The sequence below is a fragment of the Callorhinus ursinus genome, unplaced genomic scaffold (genome assembly GCF_003265705.2).
Source record: "Callorhinus ursinus isolate GAN/ISIS: 27379988/994484 unplaced genomic scaffold, GSC_fseal_2.0 scaffold33, whole genome shotgun sequence".
NCBI lineage: Eukaryota > Metazoa > Chordata > Mammalia > Carnivora > Otariidae > Callorhinus > Callorhinus ursinus.
The window spans coordinates 12,875,324-12,886,084 of NW_027397095.1; the positions used below are offsets into that span (position 1 = coordinate 12,875,324).

The window sequence follows — 10,761 nt, forward strand, 5'->3', positions numbered from 1 at the left end:
ATATTCCCCCTCCCCCAGCATCAAAGTCTGGTGAAAAAAATTTTTAAAAGAATAAACCAAGGGTGCCTGGGTGGCTCAGTTGGTTAAGCGACTGCCTTCGGCTTGGGTCATGATCCTGGAGTCCCCGGATCGAGTCCCACATCAGGCTCCCTGCTCGGCAGGGAGTCTGCTTCTCCCTCTGACCCTCTTCCCTCTCATGCTCTCTATCTCTCATTCTCTCTCTCTCGAATAAAAAAAAAAAAAAAGAATAAACCAAGAAAGGGTACCACTGACAATCTTTAAAGAAATTCCTGTAAAGTAAAAGCATATGGGGGGGGCACCTGGGTGGCTCAGTCGGTTAGACATCCAAGTCTGGGTCTCGGCTCAGGTCTTGATCTCAGGGATGTGAGTGAAAGCCCTGCACTTGGCTCCATGATTAAATTAAAAAAAAAAAAAAAAGCAAAAGGGATTAGTGAATAACCAGAGCAGATGGAACCCCATCCCCAGGACAGCAAAAGTAAGTACACTTCTTCTAAAAAGAGCCACAAGTGAAAATTTAAATAGGAGCCAATGTAACCAAAAGCTGACACTGGGCCAAGGAGCATTCACCAGTTTATTTCATTTAATAAATTGCATTCAAAACACCTGGACCAGAGACTCTACCACCACCACCACCACCATCACCCCCCCCCCCTCCCCCGCCCAAGACATAAAAAGAACAACTGACAACAGTGGTTTTCGCTCCTAGGACAGTGGTTCTCAAACTTGAGTACATCAGAATCACCTGGAGAAATTGTTAAAACACAAGTTTCTGGGATTCATCTTCCAAATTCCTTATTCAGAGTGTCTGGGATGGGGCCTGAGAATCTGTACTTCCACCAAGTTTTCAGGTGATGCTGAAGATACTGGTCTGGGGACCACACTAGGAGAACCACTGTCTTAGAATAAAACCTAAATATCTTATCTTTTAAAAAGAGGTCAATGTAGGGATCACTTCTAATATGGGTGTTTGAACCTGTCAGCAACATTGCTCAGAGCTTGGAGTAATACAGTTGATAAAGGAAAGGTGAATAAAGGTAAATAAAGGAAAACTGTTTCTACTCAGGAACAATATACATTAAGTCACGTGAACCACACTTCCAGTAAGTCTGTCTCACTTTACTTTGGCAAATGTGGGTAGCCATTGTGAATGTACCAGCCTGATTCCTGGTCCCAAATGCTAGGAAACTCTGCCCATCAATACTCCACGCACACTTAACACAGAATCAAGTCAGCCATCCCTTTCAAAATGTTCATTGATTAAAAAAAAATCTACGTAACAAAGGGGGAAAACTTACTTACGCTAACCAATATAATCCTTTACCCATAGATCTGAAAGGACAACTAATGATAGCCAGACATTTGAGGAAAATAGCCTCAAAGAAAAGAATCAAGATCAACATAAAGATCCAAAAAACAAAACAAAAACAAAAACAAAAGATAAAGAAATAGGAGAGAGGAAAACTGAGACAAAGAAGTGATTCAGGGATAAAGACAAATTTTAAAAAGTGAACATCCTTTCCTTCCCCATATGGCCACCAAGAATAATAAAAAAACAAAAAACAAAAACCCAGAATGCAGAGGCGGCAATGCTTGTCTCTTGCACAACCACACACAGCCCACCAGGGAAAGCAGCCCTCCTGGGAAGCCTTTTAGGACCTGGGGCTGCCCAGCCGCCGAAAACAGACAGCCAGACCTGGCACCGCAGTCAGCAGTGGTCATGAACCCAGGATAAGCCAGAAAAAAATATTTAATATCCTTATAGCATTTTTTTAAAATATGACATCCATAAAAAAGCACATTCTAATACATAAAAAGAAAACCAAAGAAGAAAAATGAGGTTTTTTATATTGAAATTATGATGGCTCCAGAAATATTTTAAAAATCTATGGATACGGTGAATAATAAGGTGATGGCTGAAACTATCTACAAAATGAAGTTGAGGAAATCTCCAAGAACATAGAGGAAAAAGGCAGATGGAAATTATGAGGAAAAGAGTTAAGAGAATTGAAAGATAGACTGAGGATATCCAACAAGTATTTCAAATGAGTTCCAGGTTGGGGCGCCTGGGTGGCTTAGTAGGTTAAGTGTCTCACTTAGGCTCCGGTCATGGTCTAGGGAGTCCTGGGATCCAGCTGAGCAGGGAGACTGCTTCCCCACTCCCTCTGCCCCACCCTCCGCCCGCCCCGCTCATCCTCTCTGTCTCTCTCTCCAATGAATAAATAAAATATTTTTAATAATTTTTTAAGGATTTTATTTATTCATTGGAGAGAGAGAGAGAGAGAGAGACAGCGAGAGAGGGAAAACAAGCAGGGGGAGCGGGAGAGGGAGAAGCAGGCTTCCCGCGGAGCAGGGAGCCCGATGCGGGGCTCGATGCGGGGCTCGATCCCGGGGACCCTGGGATCAAGACCTGAGCCAGAGGCGGATGCTTAACAACTGAGCCACCCAGGCGCCCCATGATGAATTAAATCTTAAAATATATATATATATAATATAATGAGTTCCAGTGGGCCCCTGACTGCTTCAGCCAGTGGAGTGTGTGGCTCTTGATCCTAGGGTTGTAAGTTCAAGCCCCACACTAGATGGAGAGATTACTTAAATAAATAAATTTTTTAAAAAGGAAATAAATACAATGAGTTCCAGAATGAAAGAATAGAGGCAATGAAACAAGAAGAACAGAAGGAAACTTCGCTGAACTTTTTAAAACAACTTTATCTTGAAAGATGTCACCAAGTATCACTTAAAGCGGGAAAAGTAGACACAGCCTCTTGAAATTTCAGAAAGCCAAAATGAAAGAGAAGAAACAATATAAAAAAAAAGAAAAAGCTATCGAAAGAAATAAGATCCAGATCAATATGTACAGAGGTCTTGTGTCCTTTTATATCCTGACTAAAAGCATAATTTTTCATGTATTTAAGAAGTTTTAAAAATCAAAACCCATACTTAATGTCATAAATAGATGAATTCTCCTCAAACTGATCTATAGAGTCAATGCAGTTTCCATTCAAAACACAACTGTTTGTTGAGTGAGAGTGTGAGAGTATATGTGTCTGTGTCTACAGAATTTAAAATTTTGATGATCAGGAAGTTGTGAGTTCCAGCCCCACACTGGGTGTAGAGATTACTTAAAAATAAAATAAATAAATGAATAAATAAAATTCTGCTACTAAAATGCATTTATTAATATCACAATATTATATAATAATGTGATATTAATATTAGTATATAATTGTATAATGTTAGTAACTATTATTCACATATTGTTATTTACAATAAATATTGATGTGCTATATTGGTATAATATCAATAGTATTATATAGTATTAATATATAATTATATAATGTTAATAAGTAAGATTAACATATTAAAGATAAAGAGAGGAAAAAATTAAAAAATAAAGATAAAGAAAGGAAAAATTAATAGACACATTGTTAAAATGTCTATGCTGCCCAGAGCAATCTATACCTTCAAACGCCATCCTGATCAAAATTCCAATGACATTTTTCAAAGTGCTGGAACAGTCCTAAAATTTGTATGGAATCAGAAAAGACCCCAAATCACCAAGGAAATGTTGAAAAAGAAAAACAAAGCTGGGGGCATGACGTTGCCTGATTTCAAGCTATAATGCAAAGCTGTGATCACCAAGACAGTATGGTCCTGGCACAAAAACAGACATATAGGCCAGTGGAACAGAATAGAAAGCCGAGATATGGACCCTCAGTTCTCTGGTCAAATAATCTTCGACAAAGCAGGAAAAAATATGCAATGGAAAAAAGACAGTCTTGAGGCACCTGGGTGGCTCAGTCGTTGGGCATCTGCCTTCAGCTCAGGTCGTGATCCCAGGGTCCTGGGATCGAGCCCCACATCGGGCTCCCTGCTCCACAGGGAGCCTGCTTCTCCATCTCCCATTCCCCCTGCTTCTGTTCCCTCCCTCACTCTGTCTCTCTCTGTCAAATAAATAAATAAAATTTAAAAAAAAAGTCTCTTCAATAAATGGTGCTGGGAAAATTGGGCAGCGATATACACAAGACTGAAACTAGACCATTCTCTAACCCCATACACAAAGATAAACTCAAAATGGATGAAAGCCCTCAGTGTGAGACAGGAATCCATCAAAATCCTAGAGAAGATCATAGGGCAGTAACTTCTTCGACATCGGCCACAGCAACTTCTTTCAAGATACAACTCCAAAGGCAAGTGAAACAAAAGCGAAAATGAACTTTTGGGACTTCATCAAGATAAAAAGCTTCCACACAGCAAAGGAAACAGTCCACAAAACAAAGAGGCAACCCACAGAATGGGAGGAGATATTTGCAAATGACACTACAGATAAAGGGCTGATATCCAAGATATATAAAGAACTTCTCAAACTCAACACCCAAAAAACAAATAAGTCAAAATATGAGCAGAAGACATGAACAGACACTTCTCTGAAGAAGACATACAAATGGTGGTTAACAGACACATGAAAAAATGTTCAACATCATTAGCCATCAGGGAAATTCCAATCAAAACCACACTGAGATACCACTTTACACCAGTTAGAATGGCAAAAATTGACAAGGCAAGAAACAACAAATGTTGGAGAGGTTGTGGAGAAAGGGGAACCCTCTTACACTCTTGGTGGGAATGCAAGTTGGTACAGCCACTTTGGAAAACAGTGTGGAGGTTCCTCAAAAAATTAAAAATAGAGCTACCCTATGACCCAGCAATTGCACTACTGGGTATTTACCCCAAAGATACAGATGTAGTGAAAAGAAGGGCCATATGCACCCCAATGTTCATAGCAGCAATGTCCACAATAGCCAAACTGTGGACAGAGCCGAGATGCCCCTCAACAGACAAATGCATAAAGAAGATGTGGTCCATATATACAATGGAATATTACTCAGCCATCAGAAAGGATGAATACCCAACTTTTACATCAACATGGATGGGACTGGAGGAGATTATGCTGAGTGAAATAAGTCAAGCGGAGAAAGTCAATTTTCATATGGTTTCACTTATTTGTGGAACATAAGGAATAGTATGAAGGACATTAGGGAAGAAAGGGAAAAATGCAGTGGGGGACCTCAGAGGGGGAGATGAACCATGAGAGACTACGGACTCCAAGAAACTGAGGGTTTTAGAGGGGATGGGGGTGGGGGGATGGGTTAGCCCGGTGATGGGTATTAAGGAGGGCACATATTGCATGGAGCACTGGGTGTTATATCCAAACAATGAATCATGGAACACTACATCAAAAACTAATGATGTACTGTATGGTGACTAACATAACATAGTAAAACAAAATAAAATTTAATAAATAAATAAATAAATTCTGCTACTAAATGTATTTATTAATATAACAATTAATATTATATAATATTATGATATTAATATATAATTATATAATGTTAATAACTATTATTCACATATTGTTATTTACAATAAATATTGATGTGATGTATTGGTATAATATCAATAGTACTATATAATATTAAAATATAATTATATAATGTTAAGAAGTAAGATTAACATCTTAAAGATAAAGAGAGGGAAAAAATAAAAAAAGAAAGAAAGGAAAAATCAATAGGTCAATGGAACACACTAGAGACCCCAGAAATAAGGACCAGGCAAATCCAGACGCTTGTTATTTTATAAAGGAAGAATAGCAGAGGAGTAAGAAAAAGAGGATCTCTTCAATAAATGGTGCTGGACCAAATGCGTGTCCCTAGGGGGAAAAAAATGACATCGAATCTAATGCATACCAGATAGAGAAATCAATTCCAATAGAAGAAAATCAGTTCCATTATAGAATATTTTTATGCTCAAGTTAAGGAAAGGTACCTTACAACACAAAAGTACTTAATCATAAATTTGGGGGGGGTGGAAGGGAATTGGAGGAAGGTAGACAAAAGGTTGCAGTTATAAGATAAATAAATAGTAGGGGTATCATGTACAACATAATGATTATAGTTAACACATTGCTGTATGATATACAAGAGAGATGCTGAGAAAGTAGATCCTAAGACTTCTCATCACAAAAAGAAGTTCTTTTCTTTTTATTGTATCTACATGAGTTCATGGATGTTAACTAAACCTATTGTAGTAATCATTTCACAATATATGTATATCAAGCCATCATGCTGTACACCCCTTAAACCTAAAAAAAAAAAAAAAAAAATCATTGGCCTAACTCAAGCACCAAAATGCCATTAAATTTAGAATTATATTAAGAGGCCCCTTAAAGGGCGCCTGTGTGGCTCAGTTGGTTAAGCAACTGCCTTCGGCTCAGGTCATGATCCTGGGGTCCCGGGATCAAGTCCCACATCGGGCTCCCTGCTCAGCAGGGAGTCTGCTTCTCCCTCTGACCCTCCTCCCTCTCGTGCTCTCTATCTCTCATTCTCTCTCTCTCAAATGCATAAATAAAATCTTTAAAGAAAAAAAAGAGGTCCCTTAAAAACTTGTGATAAAATTAGGTAAAAAAAAGTACTAATCATAAAATAAAGACTCATAAATTGGATATCAAAAATTAAGAATTTCTATTCATTAAAAGATACCATAAGGAAATTGGGACAATGGAAGAATACATGTGCATCTTATATTACACAAAGGAAGAGTATACATAAAATATACACAACTCAGGGTGCTTGGGTGGCTCAGTCGGTTAAGCGGCTGCCTTCCGCTCAGCTCATGATCCCAGGGTCCTGGGATCCAGCCCCGCGTCAGGCTCCCTGCTCAGCGGGGAGTCTGCTTCTCCCTCTCCCTCTGCCTGTCTCTCTGCCTACTTGTGCTCTCTATCTCTCTGTCAAATAAATAAAATCTTTAAAATATATATATACACAACTCCTACAAATCAACATGAAAGTTCATGAACAAACATTTCACAGAAGAGGAAGTGTAAGTTTTTAGTAAACAGAAGAAAAGATTCTTAACTCCATTAGAAAGCAGGGAAACGTAAATTAAGACCACAATGAGATACTATTTTAAACACTCAAAATAAGCAAAAATTAAGAAGTCTGACAGCTCCACATGTTGCCAAAGATGCAGATGAAAAGGAACTTTCATCTATTGCAATGGAAATGTAAAATTAAAAATCCACTTTAGAAAAAAGTTGGGTATTAACATTTTTTTAAAGTTTTATTTATTTAAGTAAGCTCTACACCCAACGTGGGGCTCAAATTAACAACCCAGAGATCAAGAGTCACATGCTCTTCTGACTGAGCCTGTCAGGCACCCTCAGTTTGGAATTATCTTTTAAAACTGAAAATTTGTGGGTTGACTGCCAGGCTTAGTAGAGCATGAGACTCTTCATCTGGGGGTTGTGAGCTTGAGCCCCACTCTAAGCAATAGAGTTTGCTTAAAAATAAAATCTTTTAAAAAAAATTTTGAAAATTTGCTCACCCTTAAACACTCTAGTCAACAAACACAAAACTGCTCATGGAACATTCATCAAAATAGGCTACATTCTGGATCAAAAAATAATCCTCCATTTTTTTTAAAGATTTTATTTATTTATTTGACAGAGAGATAGAGAGAGAGCACAAGTAGGCAGAGTGGCAGGCAGAGGGAGAGGGAGAAGCAGGCTCTACACTGAGCAGGGAGCCGGACGTGGGGCTGGATCCCAGGACCCCAGGATCATGACCTGAGCCGAAGGCAGCCACTTAACCAACTGAGCCACCCAGGCGCCCCTCCTCCATTTTTTTTGAAATTGAAATCATTTATAGTATATTTTCTGACTGAAAAGTTACTAAAGTAGAACTAATAACAAAAAAAATCAGGGAAATCCTGAAACATTTGGATATTAAACAACAAATTTCTGAATAACTCATAAAACAAAAACACATCTATCGAAACTTGTGGGATGCAGCTAAAGCAGTGTTTAGAATGAAATTTATAGCATTGAATGACTATAATTAGAAGAAAAGTCTTAAACCAACAATGTAAACTTCACCTTAAGACAAGAAAAAAAAATTAAATTCAATGTAAGCAGAAGGAAGAAAATAAAGAAAATACAAATGTCAATGGAAACAGAAAAACAATACAAAGAATCAACAAAACCAAAAACCATTTTTTTAAAGATTTTATTTATTTATTTGAGAGAGAGAGAATGAGAGATAGAGAGCACGAGAGGGAAGAGGGTCAGAGGGAGAAGCAGACTCCCTGCTGAGCAGGGAGCCCGATGTGGGACTCGATCCCGGGACTCCAGGATCATGACCTGAGCCGAAGGCAGTCGCTTAACCAACTGAGCCACCCAGGCGCCCCAAAAACCAGTTATTTGAAAAGGTCAAAAAACCTGACTTTTGGGCGCCCAGGTGGCTCAGTCGTTAAGCGTCTGCCTTCGGCTCAGGTCATGGTCCCAGGGTCCTGGGATCGAGTCCCACTTCAGGCTCCCTGCTCTGTGGGAAGCCTGTTCTCCCTCTCCCACTCCCCTTGCTTGTGTTCCTGCTCTTGCTGTCTCTCTCTTTGTCAAATAAATAAATAAAATCTTTAAGAAAAAAAAAACAAACCTGACTTTTATGACTCTTAAAGACATAAATGAAGGGCTCCTGCGTGGCTCAGTCAGTTAAGCATCTGCCTTCGGCTCAGGTTGTGATCTCAGGGTCCTGGGATCGAGCCCCGCATCAGGCTCCCTGCTCAGCGGAGAGTCTGTTTCTCCCTCTCCCTCTATTGCTCCCCCTGCTTGTGTGCTCTCTCTCTGTCAAATAAATAAATAAAATGTTTTTAAAAAAAATTTTTTTTTAGGCGCTCAGTGGGTGCCTGGGTGTGCGCGCAGGAAGATAGCTGAGCAGGTGCCAAAGTCTGTGCTCTTCATGTGTCTGGGTAACATCTGTCGGTCACCCATTGCAGAAGCAGTTTTCAGAAAACTTGTAACTGAGCAAAAGCTTTCAGATCATTGGCGGATAGAAAGTGCAACAACATCCACGTATGAAATAGGAAACCCTCCTGACTATTTAGGGCACAGTAGCATGAAGAAGAATGGTATCCCCATGAATCACACTGCCCGGCAGGTTACTAAGGAAGACTTTGCCACATTTGATTATATACTATGTACGGATGAAAGCAATCTGAGAGACTTAAATAGAAAAAGTAATCAAATTAAAAACTACAAAGCTAAAATTGAACTACTTGGGAGCTATGATCCACAAAATGAGCTCATTATTGAAGACCCCTATTGTGGGAATGAGTCCGACTTTGAGACTGTCTACCAGCAGTGTGTGAGGTGCTGCAGAGCCTTCCTGGAGAAGGCCCACTAATGCCAGGCCCGTTCTCCCCACAGCCCGCAGCTGGGCCCTGCAGGCTCTGCTGTAAGGCCACAACTGTTCCTTCAGTTGACCCCTGGTTTCTTACCTTAAATAACTGTAGATGGAAATCAGTTATTGTATCTGACAAATAAGTAAAAATGTTTCATCCAGACCAAAAAAAATAAAATTTTAAAGACATAAATGAAACAAAACCTTAAGTATTAAAAGAAAATCATCAGTAGCATCCTTCCTCTCCTTTCCTATAAAAAAAATCAGCTTCCCAGTCATAGAGGTCTCTCCATCTTTGTGCTCACCCCTCCACCCAAGAAAAAAAGCAATAGGAACACTCCTATTGTATACCCAGGCTAGCCTCCACATCCTTTAGTGGCTAATTGTTTAACAGTCAAATCTATAGAAAAGTATACCTTTACACCATCAGTCCCTCAAGACTTCCCCTTAGGGCAGTGACTCTGAATTCAAGGTAAGAATGTTGTTAAGAGTACAATTTCTGGATAAGAGAGAAATGAAGTGATGGGAGGATGGGTTAGCCTGGTGATGGGTATTAAAGAGGGCACGTTCTGCATGGAGCACTGGGTGTTATACGCAAACAATGAATCATGGAACACTACATCAAAAACTAATGATGTACTGCATGGGGACTAGCATAACATAATAAATTAAATTTAAAAAAATTTTAAATTAAAATATTTAGGGGCGCCTGGGTGGCTCAGTTAAGCGTCTGCCTTCTGCTCCAAGGTGGTGGAGTTTGTATTGCAATAGGGATGAGAGCCATAAATTAAAAGAACCAACCTAGAGATAAAATGTCATAGAACTACACACACACACACGTTAAAAACTAGCAAAATTTGAATAAGGCTTGGAGTCCAGTTAACAGTATTATAGCAATGCCAAGTTCCTGGTTTTGATATTGTACTATACTTTATGTAAGCTATTAACTTCAGAGAAAGAGTGAAGGGTACATGGGATTCTACTACTTTTATAATTTCTTGTGGTCTAGAGTTACTTAAAAATAAAAGGTTAAAAAAATCTCAGTAGAAATAAATAAAATTAAATCAAGAATAAGCCTCTACTGGGCACCTGGGTGGCTCAGTTGGTTAAGCAACTGCCTTCGGCTCACGTCAGGATCCTGGAGTCCAGGGATCGAGTCCCACATCAGGCTTCCTGCTCAGCAGGGAGTCTGCTTCTCCCTCTGACCCTCTTCCCTCTCGTGCTTTCCATCTCTCATTCTCTCTCTCTCTGAAATAAATAAATAAAATCTTTAAAAAAAAAAAAAAAGAATAAGGCTCTACTGCTGCTGATGAGAAGCCAGGCTCCCTAATCCCTTTAAACTCACACACACCATAAGGGTAGTCAACTCTGCTCCCACGTAAGGTCAGCCTTGGCTGCCAGGAATCCACTGTAGTTATACCAAATGGACCATTAGATAGAAAACAGGGGCCTAAATTTCTCCCCTAGCATTGATGCATAGCTGACAGGAAGCTCCAACTCAAACCAA

At 39.4% G+C, this 10,761-nt stretch overlaps 1 pseudogene; it reads left to right on the forward strand.

Moving 5' to 3' along the window:
• The window catches only part of LOC112809253 (low molecular weight phosphotyrosine protein phosphatase pseudogene), an 86,775-nt pseudogene extending 77,507 nt beyond the window's left edge, over positions 1-9,268 (forward strand).
• Positions 9,269-10,761: the final 1,493 nt, after the last annotated feature.